At 44.3% G+C, this 19,173-nt stretch overlaps 1 long non-coding RNA gene across 1 annotated transcript; it reads right to left on the bottom strand.

Annotated features, from left to right (window-relative positions):
- Positions 1-486: 486 nt before the first annotated feature.
- On the bottom strand, positions 487-13,988 carry LOC138751780 (uncharacterized). The gene is made up of 3 exons (XR_011350177.1): positions 13,612-13,988; positions 10,200-10,321; positions 487-1,258 (listed from the first exon to the last, which is right to left on the bottom strand). It is a non-coding gene; the product is annotated as an uncharacterized lncRNA (long non-coding RNA).
- Positions 13,989-19,173: the final 5,185 nt, after the last annotated feature.

Genomic DNA, 19,173 nt, shown 5'->3' with positions numbered 1-19,173 from the left:
TTTAAAAATATGTAACGTGAGGTGAAAAGAAAGCAAGACTTTACCATTCTGTGGTCCCCGAGCGTGATGCCTCTGTACACTATTAAAAGAGCACATCTCTGCTGATCGGATGAGATGTTGATCTGACTTCCCTCTCTCTGGTGGCTGGCACTGACCTTGTGTTGCTATTTTGAAAATGAGAAAAGATGTTCTGCCTTGTACACTGGTCATTGTTTACTGCTGTCAAAACTGCTTGTGGGTACACTGCAGTTTTTGTGGGATCTCGTGGAGCTACTGCTTTCAGGCATAACAACAGTGACCACTTCTGAAGCACACAACTGCTTCGAAGTGATTATGGAAAACAGCGATAGAATATGGTGAAGCTATAAAGAGCAAGGAAGACTAAAATGCCAAGTGGCTACAGATTTAATTTTCGACAGTTATGAGTAATTGCTTTGACCTTTAAATCTGCCTGTTTTGATTTCCCAATGAATTAAATCTGCAGCATTATGTTGAGATTTAATTTAATATTAAATGGAGCTGTAAATGTCGCAGGATTACTCACAGAGCTGATACAAACTATGGGTCTGAGACATTTAGGTTAAAGGCTTTTCTTCCTTTTTAAGAAGATTTTTGGGAATGAATGCAGACAGCACTTGAAGAACGTTGATTACATCAGCACATGTTCAGTATCAGTGCTTAGCAAGTACATAAAACTGAATTAGGCCATCTAATTGCTTATGGAATTAATTTGAGATACTGTAATAGTGAAATAGCTTGCAGACCTAATACATGTTAAAACTCCTGGTCATGTTTCAGGAAGGTTCGTTTTCTTTAAACGCAACATTTGGCAAACATACTGTACAACTAATATGTCCTCAGCCCAACAATCGCTATAGTGTTGTCTTCTTTGGCCTTTATTTTCCTTCTCCGTATAGTTCTTTCTCATGTATATCTCTATCATTTCAGGTCCGTTCAATGGGGAGAAGATGAGCCCATTGATGTCGGCACATGGAGGCCTGCAACCAACATGCTTTCAGAATGAGTCTCCTAGCAGCAGTCATTCACGTTATGTGGTCTTTCTTCCATGGGCAATGCCACCCCTGAAACTGACTTCAAGCATTTTTCATTGCCTGTTCTGCGTGAATAGCCACAGGCCTCTTGCCAATTGTCCCTGTCAAAGAAAGGCAGAGCAGAAGCCTTTCAACTGTGTCACAGTGTGCGACGGAGGCTTCTATTGCATTGTTGTTTGGATGACGGTTAGCACTGTAAAGTGGGTCTGGAAGAGAATACACATTAAGAAGTGATTGAGGCTTTATTCAGTCTCCAGATGCTAGCATGTTTATTAATTTACAAAACTCATGTCATTGGCTATAAAGAAAAGATCAGGCCCATTGAAGATCAGTTCTGTTTGCTTAACAATATATTGGCAATTTTGCTGAAGTGCCCAACTTCCTGTGACTGGTACTGAATTCCTGAACATTTGTGATGGTGATATAATTTCAATGCATCTTGCAAAAGCTGGTAAATAATTCGGGAATGCAGCAGAGGGGGAGAAAAAAACTTGTAAGTTGGCTTCAGTTTGCTACGATTCTCCTTTCATTTTTTTTTTGTGGCTTTCTCCTGGCCCCGCAAAATGGAAACGGTATCAATCTTGAAAGCAGTTTGCCCGAGGATAGGATAGGAGCATTTATTTTAAGAAATGAGGGAAAAAAAATTAATTTCCAGCGAAGCGGTTTTGCAGCATTCTGCTCTGAGCTAATGGTTCCCACTTCCTAACCGCGCACTTCCTCCTTCACGGCTGGTTTCAACATGGCTCGTGCAGCTTGCTGCTTATCTGCTGTACAGGCCAGTCGCAATCACACCACGCAAGGGTAGAATGTGAAAGTGTCAGAAGCGACTTGCTTCAGATCAAGAAAGGTGGGGCTAAAAAATGGAGCGACATCAGCTGCTCCTAGCAATAGCTGGCCAAGTTGGCTTGTAATGACAACAAGCAGGCTAAGGAGTTCCTTCTTTTAGTTGTCTATTTGTGTGCCCTTAGTTATTAATGGGTTACACTTGTTGAGAATGAGCTGCAGATGATTCACTAACTGCCATATTGTTCGGCCAGTTTCCCATGAAAAACACATGGCTTCTGATCTATTCTTGCAAACTTGGCAGAGGCAAAATGGGTCACACCACTGCGAGAGCCATCTATGGCTGTAAAACTATCCCCCATTTGTTGTCCATATCACCATATACAGCCCAGAACAGGCCAGTTTGGCCCTACGAGTCCATGCCAGAACACATCCCCACCCTCCTAGTCCCACTGACCAGCACCTGGTCCATATCCCTCCAATCTTCTCCCCTTCATGTAATTGTCTTGCAAACTAATTAACAGATCCAAAAAGCCAACTCAATTATTGTCAAGATGCAAAGGCGCATTGACAAGTCTTTCCTCAAATGTAAATAACGTCCTTGCTTCAACCACCACTGCTGGAAGCTTATTCCACATCCCAACCACCCTTTGCGTGAAGAAATTTCCCCTCATAATTTTCCCCCTGCAATCTCAAACCATGGCCTCTGGTTTGAATATCCCCCACTCTTAATTGAAAAAGCCTATCCACGTTGACTCTTTATGTCCCTTTTAAAATCTTGAACACCTCCATCAAATCCCGCCCTCAATCTTCTACGCTCCAGAGAAAAAAGCCCCAGGCTGCTCAACCTTTCTCTGTCACTCAAACCCTGCCATCCTGTCAACATTCTCGTGAATGTTCTCTGCACTCTCTCTATTTTGTTTATCACCTTCCTCTCATTTGGTGACCCAAACTGCACACAGAAATGCTTTCCAGAAGGATAAAAGCTGGCCAACTTTGGTAGGCTGTCTGGTCAAAGGAGAAGACTGGCAATCTGACAGGTGACCTGAAAGAAAGAGGATCATCTGGAGAACTCAGAAGGGTTCCACTGTTTCCATCTGTCCTTCTCCTGCTCCCTTTCTCAACCCCTCCTCTCACCTCCAGGTGTGTTCTCCCTATCTTTCTCTCCACCATTCATTCATCCATTATCCTATCATCCTTTGGCCTCTCCCCTCCCCACTTCAGTCTCCACAAAAGGCTCCAAGCCAAAACTTGAACTGAGCATTTCTCTCCATGGATGTGACTGACCCACTTCTTTGCATTTACTCACAAGGAATGCCCGAACCATTCTGTACACCCATCCCTATTGCTTGTGGCGCCGCACTCCCCAAGCTTAGCTCTCTGTCTTCTAACCCGTGGCTGCTTCAAACTGACTGATGAAAGGAAAAAGTGCACAGTGGGTCAGGCAGACTGAATGGAGCGAGAAACAGAGTTGATATTTCAGACTGAAAACCTCAATCAGGCTTGGGAAAAGTTGGAGGTTCCACATGGACATGAAGGGGAAGAAATGAGGAGGAATTAAAGCTTGGCATAAGAGGAACGTTTATCAGCTCATTTGACTACAGAAGGATGAGGGGAGACCTCAAAGATGCTGAAAGGCCTGGACAGAATAGGTGTGGCAAGGATGTTTCCCATGGTAGGGGAGTCTAGGACAAAAGGGCATAACTTCAGAATAAAAGGGCATCAATTTAAAACAGAGATGCGAAAAAAATGTGTCAGCCAGAGCCAAGAGTCTGTAGAACTTGTTGCCCCAGGTGGCTGTGGTTGTGAGGTCGTTGGGTATATTTAAGGCAGAGATTGACAGGTATTTGATTAGTCAGGACCTCAAGGGTTACAGGGAGAAGACCAGGGAGTGGGACTGAGTGGGAGGATGGATCAGCTCATGATTAGAATGGCGGAGCAGACTCAATGGGCTGACTTCTGCTCCTATATCTTGTGATCTTGTGGCAATAAGGAAAGTGCGTGACAGAGTGGACAGCAGGAGAGATTAAATGGGGAAGAGCTTAATGGAGCTGGAGGTGATAAAGTAGAGCTGGGGAGGCCAGAATAAGAAAAGATGAATGTTAAGCTATCAGCAAAGAGAGGAATAAAAACCAGGTTGGAAACAAGTCTCCAGGCGCTAAACTTTAAGTAACATAAACAACCCAAACTGCAGTTATAACCAGCCAGTATGTCCATTCACTGATGGACAGACTGTTGCAGGCAATACTGGTGTTTTACTGCATGCTGGTGATTAGGGCCAGAGAGAAGACTACCTGGCATTGAATAAGGTCATATCCTCTTGTAGCAGGAGGTGATGTTAACTGTTATTACCACAATTGCTCAATTACTTTTGGCAAATCTCCCCATGGGAAATTGCTTGCCTGCAAAGAAATTTATCTTCCACAGCATCAGGGCTTTTTAAATAGGTCCATTAACTAATATGCATGAGTATCCTTGGTGTGTTTGACCAAATGTCTGCAATGCATCAACTTCATGGTCTCTGGGCTTTGGAGTTATTCAAGCACTGAGTTAACAGTAACTGCGTTAAATTTAATTTGTTGGTGAAGAGCTTATTTTGTCAGCACGGACCCTTATTTTGTAATTCACTGGTACCAACTAAAGCAAGCATGAATATCGAAAGTCTGCCTTCTGCACGGTTAGCGTGGCAGCTTAGCACAATGCGATTACAGCACCAATGGCCCGGGTTCGAACCTGTCACTGACTGTAAGAAGTTTGTATATACTCCCTGTATCGGCGTGGGTTTCCTCTGGGTGTCCCATGTTGAAAAACCTACGAGGGTTGTAGGTTGATAGAGGTATTTGAGCGGCACGGGCTCAATGGGCCAGAAGGGCCTGTTATTGTGCTGTATGTCTAAATTAAATTAAAAGGAGGTTGAATGAGGCTGCAGCAGAAGTTTCTGTGGTGCTTATTATAACCAGCCTGATAATAACAAGGAGAGGACTGTGATGACGTTCTTCTTTCAGAGTTTTGAGGGATTGGGTAGAAAGGAAGAGAAATATTCCAGCTCTTGACAACATTCATGTGGAACTCCAAAAATATGTATATGTGCGCACGCATGCGTACCCACACACACACACACACACACACACACACACACACACACACACACACACACATACACACATGCTCACATGCTCACTTTCTCTCTCACACACACACACACACTCTCACTCTTACACACACACTCACTCTCACGGATACAAACACACACACACACACACACACACACACACACACACACACACACACACACACACACACACACACACACACACATATGCATATACATTATATTTGAATTTCTCTCTCTCTCATATACAGATGGACCATACATGTATGCATGCAAGCATCATGCACTCTTGGATATTTGCTTCATTGTGCACCCAACACATTATGAAAACATGCAAGCATCCTTTCACCCCTTTGCAGCCACAATCACACACACACACACACACACACACACACACACACACACACACACACACACACACACACACACACACACACACACACACACACACACACACACACACACACACGACAGAGGGAGGTTAACGCCAATACCAGCATTGGCATCCTGGAGGTAGTATAGCAAAAAGTCTAAAATAAATTCTATGACCAACATAGACAATTAATGTAATCCTCCACCCCTCTTACCTCATGCCCCAGGGACCCTCACACAGGTAACTCCACTGCTTGCAATTAAACATTTACATGCTCCACAATTCTAGTCACACACTGCTACAGAACAGTACAATGGATAATGAGGAAGCTTATCTAGGATAACAAAGGAATTTTAATCGACTGAGCTAGTGGACTGAGGAATGGCAGATGGTGTTCAATTTGGATAGTACGAGGTGTTGCATTTTGATAAGTCAAACCAGGTCAGGGGTTAGGGTTGCAACCTAAAATGGTAGAGGGCCTCTCTTCTGTAGAACAGTGAAACCTTGAGGTGTAGGTGCAGGTAGTCAGGGTAGGGAGGAAGGCTTTTGGCATGCTTGGCTTCATTGGGCAGGGCAATGAGTGGGGGAGTTAGAACATCATGTTACAGGTGAATAAGACACTGGAAAGGCCATTATTTGGAAAAGTGCCATTTCTCTTGTCTTTTAGAGATGATGTTATTAAACTGGAAAGGGTGCAAACAAGATTCTTGAAGATGTTACCAGTGCTAGGAGGGTTTAAATTAAAGGGAGAGGCAAGAGAGTTTGACTAGGTTGCTGGGGGATAGCCTTCAGATTTCAGATTTATTGCCAGAGTACATACATTGTCATCACATACAACCCTGAGATTCTTTTTCCTGTAGGCCAGACAGAATTACCACTTATTGGTATTGCAAAGAAAATCTGTACACAACGTACACATGTAAACAAATAAAGAAATATAAACAAACTGTACAATACAGAGAAGAAAAAAACAATAAAATGAGTCCCTGATATAGTTTATTGTCTTTCCCAATGGCAACAGCGAGAACAGAGCATGTGCTCGGTGATGTGGATCCTTGATGATTGCTGCTGCTCTCCAATGGCAGCATTCCCCCTAGATTTCTCACGGGGCGGATTTTGCTTGTGATGCCCTGCATCACTTCCTTTTGCAGGGCTTTACACTCAGGGATACTGGTGTCCCCATACCGGACCGTGATACAACTAGTCAGCACACTCTCCACCACACACTTGCATAAATTTGCCAGGGTCTCCGAGGTCACACCAAACCTCTGCAACCTCCTGAGGAAGGAGAGGTGCATGCAAAATCACGCAGCGTATCGGTAAGATGAATAACCACTGTTTTTAGGCCCAGGGAGGAGAATTGATGAAGTGACCGGCTAGTGAGTCAGTTAAAGCCTGTTCCTGAGAACTCACTGGAAGAAACAGTTTCAACCGAGGACAGGGGCTGGTGATCAAAGTCACTCAAAGATAAACCCCAAGCCTTCTCAAGACCTGCAAAAGCTGAAACTCAAGAGCAAGGAATATAAATCAAAGTGAAGGATATAAAAGAAAAGAAATTCTACTGCAGAAGACCAATGGAGCAGCTCGCGCATGATCTGATAAATTAATAGTGCAATTAAAAAGGGAAAATCTCACAGTGATTCAGGAAAATAAAAATGTTAAAATGAATGCAGGTAACATAAAAATACATTAAAATGAGGGGATAAATAGGAAACCCAAGGGAAACAAGAAGCTGATGCTAAATATAATTGTAGAAGAAAATCTTTCAATGGTCAGAAGACAGCTGGAGAACAGCTGAAAATGGAAGAAAGATAAATTTCAATGGAGCGTAAGAATATAATAAATAAATCTTAGTTCATGCAAGTGTTCACAAAGACTTGAGCAATCTGCTTTCCCTCCAACCTATCCCCAGGACGCATCAGCGAAGTCATAAGTGTGATGGAAATCCAAGAAAGATGGGAAGGCACACAACCAACAACCTCTCAGTGCTAAATAAAACTCCGTCTTCAAAAGAGAGGAGGGGTGGTGGGGGGGATCTGCCACATTGGTTGGTGTTTACAAAAGGGAAAGAGAGGTTTTCACGGAAGATGTGAGTGCTGCTGTGCAAATATTTCTGATGCAAAGTCCGCAGACTGTCCAACAGACTTAACCATATAACCATTTACAGCACAGAAACAGGCCAGTTTGGCCCTTCTAGACCATGCTGAACAATTTCTCCCACCTAGTCCTACTGGCCCACATTCGGCCCATAACCCTCCAGACCTCTCCCATTCATATACCTATCCTACCTTTCTTTGAATATTAACATTGATCTCGCTTCTACCACCTCTGCCGGAAGTTCATTCCACACCCCCACCACATTCCCCCTCATGTTTCCCCGAAACTTTTCCCCTTTTACTCTCAATCTATGTCCTCTCGTTTGAATCTTCTCGCAATGGAAAAAGCCTGTCCACATTGACTCTATCTTACCCCTTACAATTTTGAAAACTTCTATCAAATCACCCCTCAATCGTCTATGTTCCAAGGAATAAAGTCCCAGCCTGCTCAGCCTTTCACTGTAACTCAAACCCTAAAACCCTGGCAACATTCTCGTAAACCTCCTCTGCACGCTCTCTATTCTGTTTATATCCTTTCGCCGACTTTAATGAGCTTAAACTTGTACTCACCAGTCTCAGTATACTGCTGGCTCCACGTGTCTGACTGACCCAGGAGGGGCCGGCTTGAGTCTACATACAGGTCGGTGATTGACCGCCGTGGGGCCAGCCTCCCAGGTTTTCTACCTGCAGGTACAGTGGTTGCCCCCTGCACTAGGCCGGTAAGAGTGTGGCCAATGTAGTGGTCGTATCACCACAGAAGACGTTACGGAAATTTGGAATTCACTGATCCAAACCTTGCTGATGCTGGTGAGATGGGAAATAGATTTAATTTGTATAAATCAAAGATTAAATGAGTAGGGCAGGGTTAAGATAAGGTTCCAGAACCAAGGTTGGAGGACCCATCTTCCCCAAATAAACTCAACATCAGGAGGAACTCAGCAGGTCAGGTTCAGATTTTAGATTTCAGATTTATTTTCAGAGTGCATACATGACATCACATACAACCCTGAGATTCTTTTTGCTGCGAGAATTACCACTTATTGGCAGTGCAAAAAAAAACTGTGCACAGCATACACATGTAAACAAATAAGAAAATGTAAACAAACTGCAATACAGGGAGGGAAAAAAATAAAGTGCAAAAATAACTCTTTAAATAAGTCCCTGGTTGACTTTGTTGTTGAGGAGACTGATGGTGGAGGGGCAGCAGCTGTTCCTGAACCTGGTGGTGTGAGTCTTGTGGCACCTCTACCTCTTTCCTGATGGTAGTAGTGAGAGCAGAGTGTGAGCTGGGTGGTGTGGATCCTTGATGACTGCTGCTGCTCTCTGATAGCAGTGTTCCCCGCAGGGGTGTAATGCTATTTTTTTTAGGTGTCGGACCTCACCAAAAACAGCGACAAGGAGGTGCTGGAGTCGTCCCATGAGGTGCCTGGAGCGGCGCTCTGGTGAGCTCTGGCAGCACTGCACCCCTGGTTCCCTGTAGATATTCTTGGGAGGTTTTGCCTGTGATTCCTGGGCTGTATCCATTACATTCTGCAGAGCTTTACGCTCCCCATACCAGACCATGATGTAGCCCATTTTCCATCACACACCTGTATAAATTTGCCTGGGTTTTCAATTTCATACCAAACCTCTGCAATCTCCTGAGGAAGTAGAGGTGCTGACGTGCTTTCTTCATGATGCCAATAGTGTGTTGGGTCCAGAAACAATCCTCCGAGATAGTGACTCTTGATAGCTTAAATTTGCTCACCCTCTCCACCTCTGATCCCCCAATGATCACTGGACCATACACCTCTGGTTTTCCCTTCCTGAAGTCAACAATCAGCACCTTGGGTTTGGTGTCAATGAGTTGATGCTGGTGCACCCTCCTGTAAGCTGACTATCACCCTTTTTTTATTCAACTCACAGTTTGCAATCATGGATAGAAATGGTCACTCAACATGTAGTGTTGGGATACTTTATCGAGACTAGGTTCCGATACACCAGTGGTTTCAAACTTTTTCTTTCCACTCACATGCCACCTTAAGCAATCCCTTACTAGTCACAGAGCACCGATGGTATAGGGATTGCTTAAGGTGGGATGTGAGTGGAAAGAAAATATTTGAGAACCCACTGTGCTCCAGCAACCTGACCCCACGCATTTCTACCCATGGATGCTGTGTGACCTGCTGAGTTACTTCAACAGCTCAATATCTGATCAAAATTCCACCATCTTCAGTCTTTGTGTGGCTCAAACTCTGTGCATCAGGTTCAAAAGCCAACATTTATTTTTCTCCATCCTGTTTTTCAATAAGTCCATTGCAGAATGTGGGGAAACAATATGAGGAGAAACTGAAGAGTGAAATGATAGGGAATGTGTACAAGGAAGGCAGGAAATGAGTAGGTAGCAGATTTCAAGTGACAACCACAAGGTTATGCATGGGAGTGTATTACTGAGGTATTGGTCCATTGCCTTGAAGATTTGTCCCCATTCTTTCACCATCACTGGATCTTAGTTTATCTAGTCATAGACTCACACAACGTGGAAACAAGCCCTTCGACCCAATTTGCCCACCCCAACCAAAATGTCCCATGCATGCTTGTTCCACCTGCCTGCATTTGGTCCACATCCCTTTAAACCTCTCCTATCCACGTAGGCATCAAATTTTTTTCTTAAATGTTGCAGTAGTACCTGGCTCAGCCATCTCCTCCAGCAGCCCGTTCCGTACGCTCACCACCATCCGTGAAAAAAAGAGTCGTCCCTGTTAAATCTCTCCCCCCCCACCTTAAAACTGTTATTTCCCCACCTAATACTATCGCAGCAGCTTCTTATCCAGTCGGTCTGCAGGAGGTCATCCCATCACCACTTTCTCAAGGGGGTCATCAGAGATGAGCAATAAATGGTAGTCTTGCCAAAGATATCGAGATTCTGTAAATGGATTTAAAACCAAAATTGGAGTGAATAATTGTCTGCCTCGCCTGTAAACCATCCAAACTGTAAATACACAAAAGTGCTGGAGAAACTCAGCAGGTCCTGCACGGTCCATAGGAGGCAAAGATACAGAACTAAAGTTTCGGGCATGAGGTACGAGCAAAAAGAAAAATTGTTTCAAACCATCCAAATGTTTTTTTCTATGATGTAATGAATCTACTCACTGTAAATTCTAAATGAACCTTTAAATATAATTTAATGAGGTGTGAGATAGAAATGAAAAATATCCAAGGAAGCTTGACCTAGACCCTCCATTCTGGAAATGTACGATTAAACGATGCTTTGATCATTCGATTCCCCATCAACTCTTCATGTGGCAATGTTTTGGTTTCCTTCTACAAAGCACAGTAACAGCAGGTATAACTATTGCTTAAGTTACTGCGCTGTGTTACTATTTGTTTTCACTTGTCATATGCTTATAACCATGAAACTTCAAGTAACAGTAGTTGGGGCCGGGTCATCAGTTTGTTTTAAACTGCTGGTCAGGTGTTCTAGTTTCCTTTTTAAACATTGAAATATGCGAAACATATGATGCAGAGACACACCCTGCTGATCACGAGGCACAATCAATGCTTCTCCAGCATTCTGTGTTTCTTTTTACTTCAAACACGGTGTCTACAGATTTTCGTGATTTACTTCATACTCTGAGAGTGTCCTCTCAGCCCTCTCTGCTCTTTCCTTCTGTTTCCTCAATGCAATGCCACCTCAACTACTTGTGTCAGCAATCCCCACGTTCTAACTTCTTGGGCTTATGAATATCTGCTGAATTCCTTTTTTGGGGGATTTATTGATGATCTTCTCATACTAATGAGCCTGAGTTTGGATTTCTCGACCCTCCGCCCCACAGGCAGAGCTATCTCCTCTGCGCCGCCATGTCAGAACCTCCATTCGATCTGCATTTCCTCGAAATGATAAAGTTTTGGTTCTCGTAAATCGTCCTTGAACGTCCCCTGATGCTTCTTTGTCTTCTATGGAGGATCAACACATTTAGAAGATGTTTGTACGTATAACATGCTTTGAGATGCGCCCCAACCCCCACCTCAACTCCTGGAGAAGCTGATGTGGTTTGAAGTAATCTATGAAACGTTACATTCATTTTGTGCACAGCAAGTTCCCACCAGCGGCAGAGAGTCACCGCTTGCCATGCCTAGGTATTGCTTTAGGATCTGTGCAACAAGAGCGCCAGCAACAACTTAAATCTCTACAGTAGAGCTAACCTTAAAAACTTCAAACCGCTAGATGAAAGGGAGGTTTTAAAGAGAAGAGAGTGAAAGGGTTAGGGAGGAAATTCTGAAGCTTAATGCTTGGTGGTTGCCGTTGATGCTTTGGGTCATTGTTGCTGGAGCTGCGTGCAGGGTGCTCATCGTTCCCTAAATGGGTACAATCATTTATGCAACAAAGATGTGGGCCAACCATCTGCGCAACAAGGGTAAGGATTCTACCTCAATCACCCAATATGCTAGGCAATCCCAAGCCCATTTCACACAGTCCAGGCTCCTTTCTCGCAGAGATAGATTGCCTTCACTCAAGGTAACTCAATCTATGAGCTAATAATCCTCTGTTATACCCCACTAAAGGGAAGGTGCAAAGGTAAAAGGATCCATTTGCATAATTGTGACCCTCCTGTTCCTCTGTGATGCAACCAGATCTCATGGATGTTCCTCCAAAGGTCTAAATCCCTTCAACCACCAAATTCTTCGCAGTATGTAGAATATGTTTTTACCGCCAGTATATTGCTCTTAAATGTTCAATCCTTGACTGATGCATATTGACTGGTTTATTTTATGCACAATTATCTTGAAATAAATAAAGTCTTCCAACTTTCCAACTCATTTTTTTGCCTTCACTTCATCGAACATTTGTTTAATTTTGGAGAGACACGGGAGATTGCAGATGCTGGAATCTGGAGTAAAACACAGTCTGCTGGAGGAACTCAACAGGTTGAACAGCATCAGTGGGAGAAAAAGAATGGTCAATGTTACAGGCTGAAACCCTTCATCGGGACAGGAGTTATCTCTCCTCTGCAGTCTCAGTCCTGATGAGGGATGGTGTCCCAAGGCGTTGACAATTCTTACTCTCTCACTGATGGTGCATGGCCTACTGAGTTCCTCCAGCAGTTTGCTTTTGTGATGGGTCCTTGCAGGCTGTGATGGGTCCTTCGGTATGTTGGCTACCTTTCCTAAGATGTAGAAGATGGGGAGGGAAGTTGGTTCTGAAACACACTGAAGACCTTCTGCAGCTTATTCCGACCTTGAGCGGAGCAGCTCCCGTACCACGCAAGTATGCTTTCGATCACATACCCATAGTCAGGCCACCTTTCCTGAGTCTTCTAAGCAAGTAGAGGCTTTGGGGGCTTTGGGGGTCCTTGCTTGACCATCTCATCAACATGGTTGGTCCAGGTCAGGCCTTTGGAAATGTTTACTCCCAAGAACTTGAAGCTGACTCTGCTCTCAATATCAGAGCCAGTGAGGTAGACAAGGGTGTAGTCTCTGCCACTTTCCTGAAACCTCTAATCACTTTGTCGTTTTATGGAGAGAGAGGGAGGTTGTTACCTTGCAACCATGGCATTAGACATTCAATCACATTTCTGTATTCCTGTGCCTTTCTTTACTGACAAATTAGTTGGTGTTTGTTCAAAGTTTTTTTTTAACCCAGAGAAGATGTGCACAAGTGATCATTTTCAGGTGACGTTGCACCAATCAGGAGATTGGACGGGGCTCTTCCGTGTGTAATCCATATTCCCTCCTTTAACATGTGTGACTAAGTAGTTTCCCTGAGCATTAACTGAGCATTAATTTCTTACTTGATAACACTCCAGTGAAGAGCCTAGCTCCATTGTTCAATGTTAAAATTGCTGCATCAATGCAGGAAGTTATATCATTTTTTTTTAATTTAGAGAAGCAACATGGTAATAGGCCCATCCAGCCCATGAGCCTGCGCCACCCAAATACATCCATATGATCAATGAATCTACTAACCCCATATGTCTTTGGATTGTGGGAGCACCGAGAGGAAACCCATGGACAGAACGTACAAACTCCTTTAGACAGCGGCATTAGGGTTATGGGTCGCTGTCACTGTAATAGTGTTCCACTACACTAACTGCGCCACCCTCATTATAGAGGTTACAAAGAATGACTACGTCTGCTTTCATTCATGTTATTGACTTTCTAACCTTATGGAAGATGACGAATGTTTTCACTGAATGATAAGGAAAAGGGACTTACCCTGATGATGACAAACCAGGTTCATGACATCTTCATTTGTCAAGGGGAGAGCTTCTGTGACCTGGTCCAAATCCTGACTTCCAGTGCGGTCTTGGGTGGAGTTTCACATTCTTCCTAGGAGTTTCCTTTGAATGCACGTTTCCTCCCACACGCCAAAAGCTGTGTGGGTCAATCGTTTAAACAGCAATAGTAAAGTTGCCCTCAGTGTGTAGAAGAACGGTAGAATGTGGAGGAAAGGAACAGGGGAAGAATAAAGTGGTGCTTGTTCGGGATTCGTGAAAATGGCTGCCTCTGCTGCAGTTGAGCTGGAGAGTCTATTTCCATGGTTTCTAACTTTAAAGAGAATGTTCTGCTGAAAACTATCACTCTGCCTGTCACACAGCAATTGCCACCTTGTGTATGTTATACATATTTGAAGGATAGTTTAATCATTAAATGTCCAGTCAGAGTCGTACAGGATGTGATACATGGCAGAACTATCTCTGCAATCTTGAATGGAAACAGGGTAAATGACTAATATAAGCAAACACCATACTGTTACCATGAATTTAAACTTAAACAGAATAAAATAAACATTAATGAATCCGATATGTGCAGACTTTCTGTTGAAAACTCCCCTAACTAACTTTCAAGCTGGATACAGAAATTGGTTTAGAGTTGGATCGAAGGTCGTCTATTCCAGGCTTGGATCTTTGAATGTTTCTGCGCATGCAATAAGCTGCCTTCAAATATTAATGCCGCAACACCTGTCTCTCCATCCAGACGGAAAGGTATTGTCCTTGGAGGTGCAACCGATGTTGTGCTGGACAAAGTCAGAAAGGGAAAAAGGTATTTTGATGTGGGCTCGATTGAGCCAGTTTCGATCTTTAAAGGCTATGCCTGTCTACTCCTTAGCCTCTAGAGCACTCATTCTCAACCTTCTTTTGGCTATGTTCCCCCACCCCCCACCCCCCCCCCCCCCCATCCCTTAGGACTCTACTCAAAGTTTATGAGCCCCCTTCGCTGTGAAGCAGTTACGTTTTGGTTTCTTCCGTACTTCTACCGACTACACAAAAAAAACTTTAAAAAAATATTTATACGGCATGAGCTGAAAAGGCTTTCACTTAAATGTGTTGTGGATCACAAGGGAGGGCCATCGGGACCTGTTTGAGAATGGCTGCTCTAAAGTAATTCTTCAGGATTCTTTTATGTAAATTAACTTCCTTTGTAACTTAAATAGTCCAAGACATTTCCATGAAAAGTTCCATATTGACGAACACTTCTGGGTTGTTTACAGATCACAATTTGAGTCTGCTGTTAAAAAAATGTCAATGAGAAAACACATGCAAGGTGTCAAAGATGTCAATGAGAAAAACGTGCAAGGTGTCAAAAGATGTCTCTGTCTGATGATATGAGATGCATATTTTCCCTTCTGCAGGTTAGATACTTGGCACGAATGACTGAGGAAATTACGCAGGCCTTTGTGACATCCTGCATTATTGGTTACATGCTTATCGTCCCCCTTTGATATCTGGGTCAAATTTGGAAAGTCTTGGTGATTCAGAGCTTTAAAATACTTCAACAATTACCTTTTTCTTGATCCAATAACCACAAGCTTTGGCTCCTCCTCCCCGAAGTCCCATTACTGGTGCCACACGATCAGTGACTCTCTACAGTTTGCAGGGCTGTTGCATCCCATCTTGCCAAATATGAGTGGGTCATGCCAAATCCCTGAGGCAAGGGACTAACATTGCAAATTTGGATCATTAAGGAATTTTGCTCCTTCATTCAAATCATTTGGATATGAAATCATATCAGTTTCATGTGTTGCCAGCACATTCCTGGCAACAAAGTCACTGCTTGTACTTCCTATCTATCTTCAACAAACACAATATTGATGGCTTTTGTTCCTTTAAAGAAAAATGATGCGTTTCTTAACTGGGTCCGTTACCAGGATATTGTAGATAAAGTCTGCTCTAATCTCTTACTAATGACTATAAGAAAATCAGTGTTTTATCATGAAAGGTGGAAGTTAACTCTTTAATTTCTTTTAATTAAATTTAAACATACAGCAAGGTAACAGGCCCTTTCGGCCCACGAGCCCATGCCACCCAATTAAACCCAAATGACCAACATCTCAAATGGTGAGAGGAAGCTAGAGCACCTGGAGGAAATCCACACAGGAGAACGTACAAACTCCTTACAGGCTTTGCCGGAATCGAACCCAGGTCTCTGGCTCTGTAATAGCATTACGCTAACTGCGCCGAAATGTGGCATTAAAGGATTAAGAGTGCAAAGTGACCTTAATTGGCAACTCCTCAATTTGTGTGAACTCTATTCTTAGTTTTGATTTGATTGCACAAACCTAAGGAGTCTGACCAACCCTCAAATAGGGAACAAGCTGGAAAACCTTTTGGCTGGAATATTCTGAGGAAACACTCAGCAGGCAAGTCAGGTAGCATCTGTAGAAAGAGAAACAGAACTCATGATTCACATCTAAGATCTTTTGTTTGAACCAAAATGGTCCTCTGAAGCGAATCACAAAAGAAAACTGCGGATGGTGGAATCTTGAGCAAACAAGACGCTGGAGGGTCTCAACAAGTCAGGCAGCATCCATGGGGAGAAATGGCCAGTCAACATTTCGGATCAGGACCCGTTGCCTCAAATAAAGAGTTCCAGCCTGAAACATTAACTGTCTATTTCTACCTATGGATGGTGTTGGACCAGCTGAGTCTCTTCAGGTTCCCATGGTTTGTGTCCTATATTATCCTTGTTATTTTCTTGGTTTGTTACAAATACAGAATCAAATGTTTTTTTTCTGAGCCCATCCCAGGAATTTATTCCTGATTTGCTCAGTCTCATTTTACATTGAGTAAAGAAACATACTTTTGCTATCACCCTGGCTTTGTTGCAAACCCAAATGTAAAGATAAAAGAGGTCCAATTTACTCCAGCCCAAGGATTACCTGGAAAGCATGGACTTGTGTCCACACCTCCTCCCTCATTACCACTCGAGGCCCCAAACAGTCCTTTTAATTGAAGCACCATTTCACTTGTGTATCTGCAGAAGTGCTCTACTGCATCCAGTTGTGGCCTTCCCTACATCGGAGAGACTGGATGCATGCTAGGAGATCACTTCGCTGAGCACCTTTGCTCTGTCTGCATTCTGAGCCCTACTCCCATGATGACATGTCTGTCCATGGCCTCATGTTCTTCCCAACCAAGGCCACTGGTAAATTAGAGGGGCAACCCTTAATTTTTTTCCACCTGGGCACTCTCCAACCAGATGGTATTAACATCGACTCCTCCAGTTTCTGCTAGCCCACTCTCCATTTTCCCTCCCTTCCCCTTCCCTTTGTCTGTCCTCCAGCTCTCCACCCCATTCCCTCTCCATTCCCAGGGCCATTCCTCTTCCCCCTGCTTTCTGGTGTACCCTCTCTCCCTTATCTGCCTATTACCACCTGCCTTTGGGATGGTGCTCTTCCCCCTGCCCCTCCCCGCCACCAGTTTGTTCGAGCGCCTACCTACACTTTTTCATTCCTTGATGAAGGGCTCAAGCCTGGAACATTGGTTATATATCTTTATCTTTGCTCATTAATCTGTTTAACCTGCTGACTTACTTCAGCATTGTGTTTTACTCCAACCGTGGTGTCTGAAGAGTTTCGTGTTTTACTTCAGGGAAGCAAAGAGTAAATTCCTTGCTATCCTATCCACTGGAAGGCCAGCCATGTATCTTTTCTGAATGGTGCTCAGGGAAAGGATGGCATGGTTAGTGTAGCAGTTCTTCTTCTTTGGCTTGGCTTCGCGGACGAAGATTTATGGAGGGGGTAAATGACCACGTCAGCTGCAGGCTCGTTTGTGGCTGACAAGTCCGATGAGGGACAGGCAGACACGGTTGCAGCAGTTGCAGGGGAAAATTGGTTGGATGGGGTTGGGTGTTGGGTTTTTCCTCCTTTGTTTTTTGTCAGTGAGGTGGGCTCTGCGGTCTTCTTCAAAGGAGGTTGCTGCCCGCCGAACTGTGAGGCGCCAAGATGCATGGTTTGAGGTGAGATCAGCCCACTGGCGGTGGTCAATGGGGCAGGCACCAAGAGATTTCTTTAGGCAGTCCTTGTACCTCTTCTTTGGTGCACCTCTGTCACGGTGACCAGTGGAGAGCTCGCCATATAACACGATCTTGGGAAGGCGATGGTCCTCCATTCTGGAGACGTGACCTACCCAGCGCAGTTGGATCTTCAGCAGCGTGGATTCGATGCTGTCGGCCTCTGCCATCTCGAGTACTTCGATGTTAGGGATGAAGTCGCTCCAATGAATGTTGAGGATGGAGCGGAGACAACGCTGGTGGAAGCGTTCTAGGAGCCGTAGGTGATGCCGGTAGAGGACCCATGATTCGGAGCCGAACAGGAGTGTGGGTATGACAACGGCTCTGTATACGCTTATCTTTGTGAGGTTTTTCAATTGGTTGTTTTTCCAGACTCTTTTGTGTAGTCTTCCAAAGGCGCTATTTGCCTTGGCGAGTCTGTTGTCTATCTCGTTGTCGATCCTTGCATCTGATGAAATGGTGCAGCCGAGATAGGTAAACTGGTTGACCGTTTTGAGTTTTGTGTGCCCAATGGAGATGTGGGGGGGGCTGGTAGTCATGGTGGGGAGCTGGCTGATGGAGGACCTCAGTTTTCTTCAGGCTGACTTCCAGGCCAAACATTTTGGCAGTTTCCGCAAAACAGGACGTCAAGCGCTGAAGAGCTGGCTCTGAATGGGCAACTAAAGCGGCATCGTCTGCAAAGAGTAGTTCACGGACAAGTTGCTCTTGTGTCTTGGTGTGAGCTTGCAGGCGCCTCAGATTGAAGAGACTGCCATCCGTGCGGTACCGGATGTAAACAGCGTCTTCATTGTTGAGGTCTTTCATGGCTTGGTTCAGGATCATGCTGAAGAAGATTGAAAAGAGGGTTGGTGCGAGAACACAGCCTTGCTTCACGCCATTGTTAATGGAGAAGGGTTCAGAGAGCTCATTGCTGTATCTGACCCGACCTTGTTGGTTTTCGTGCAGTTGGATAACCATGTTGAGGAACTTTGGGGGGCATCCGATGCGCTCTAGTATTTGCCAAAGCCCTTTCCTGCTCATGGTGTCAAAGGCTTTGGTGAGGTCAACAAAGGTGATGTAGAGTCCTTTGTTTTGTTCTCTGCACTTTTCTTGGAGCTGTCTGAGGGCAAAGACCATGTCAGTAGTTCCTCTGTTTGCGCGAAAGCCGCACTGTGATTCTGGGAGAACATTCTCGGCGACACTAGGTATTATTCTATTTAGGAGAATCCTAGCGAAGATTTTGCCTGCAATGGAGAGCAGCGTGATTCCCCTGAAGTTTGAGCACTCTGATTTCTCGCCTTTGTTTTTGTACAGGGTGATGATGATGGCATCACGAAGTTCCTGAGGCAGTTTTCCTTAGTCCCAACAAAGCTTGAAAAACTTTGACATGCCAGCCTTCCAGACCTCTGGGGGGATTCCATCCATACCTGCTGCTTTGCCACTTTTCAGTTGTTCAATTGCCTTATATGTCTCTTCCCGGGTGAGGACCTCATCCAGCTCTAGCCT

Source organism: Narcine bancroftii, chromosome 1 (assembly GCF_036971445.1).
Source record: "Narcine bancroftii isolate sNarBan1 chromosome 1, sNarBan1.hap1, whole genome shotgun sequence".
NCBI classification, from domain to species: domain Eukaryota; kingdom Metazoa; phylum Chordata; class Chondrichthyes; order Torpediniformes; family Narcinidae; genus Narcine; species Narcine bancroftii.
Note: the sequence above shows the minus strand (reverse complement) of the source record. Positions and strands in the feature narration are given on the sequence as shown.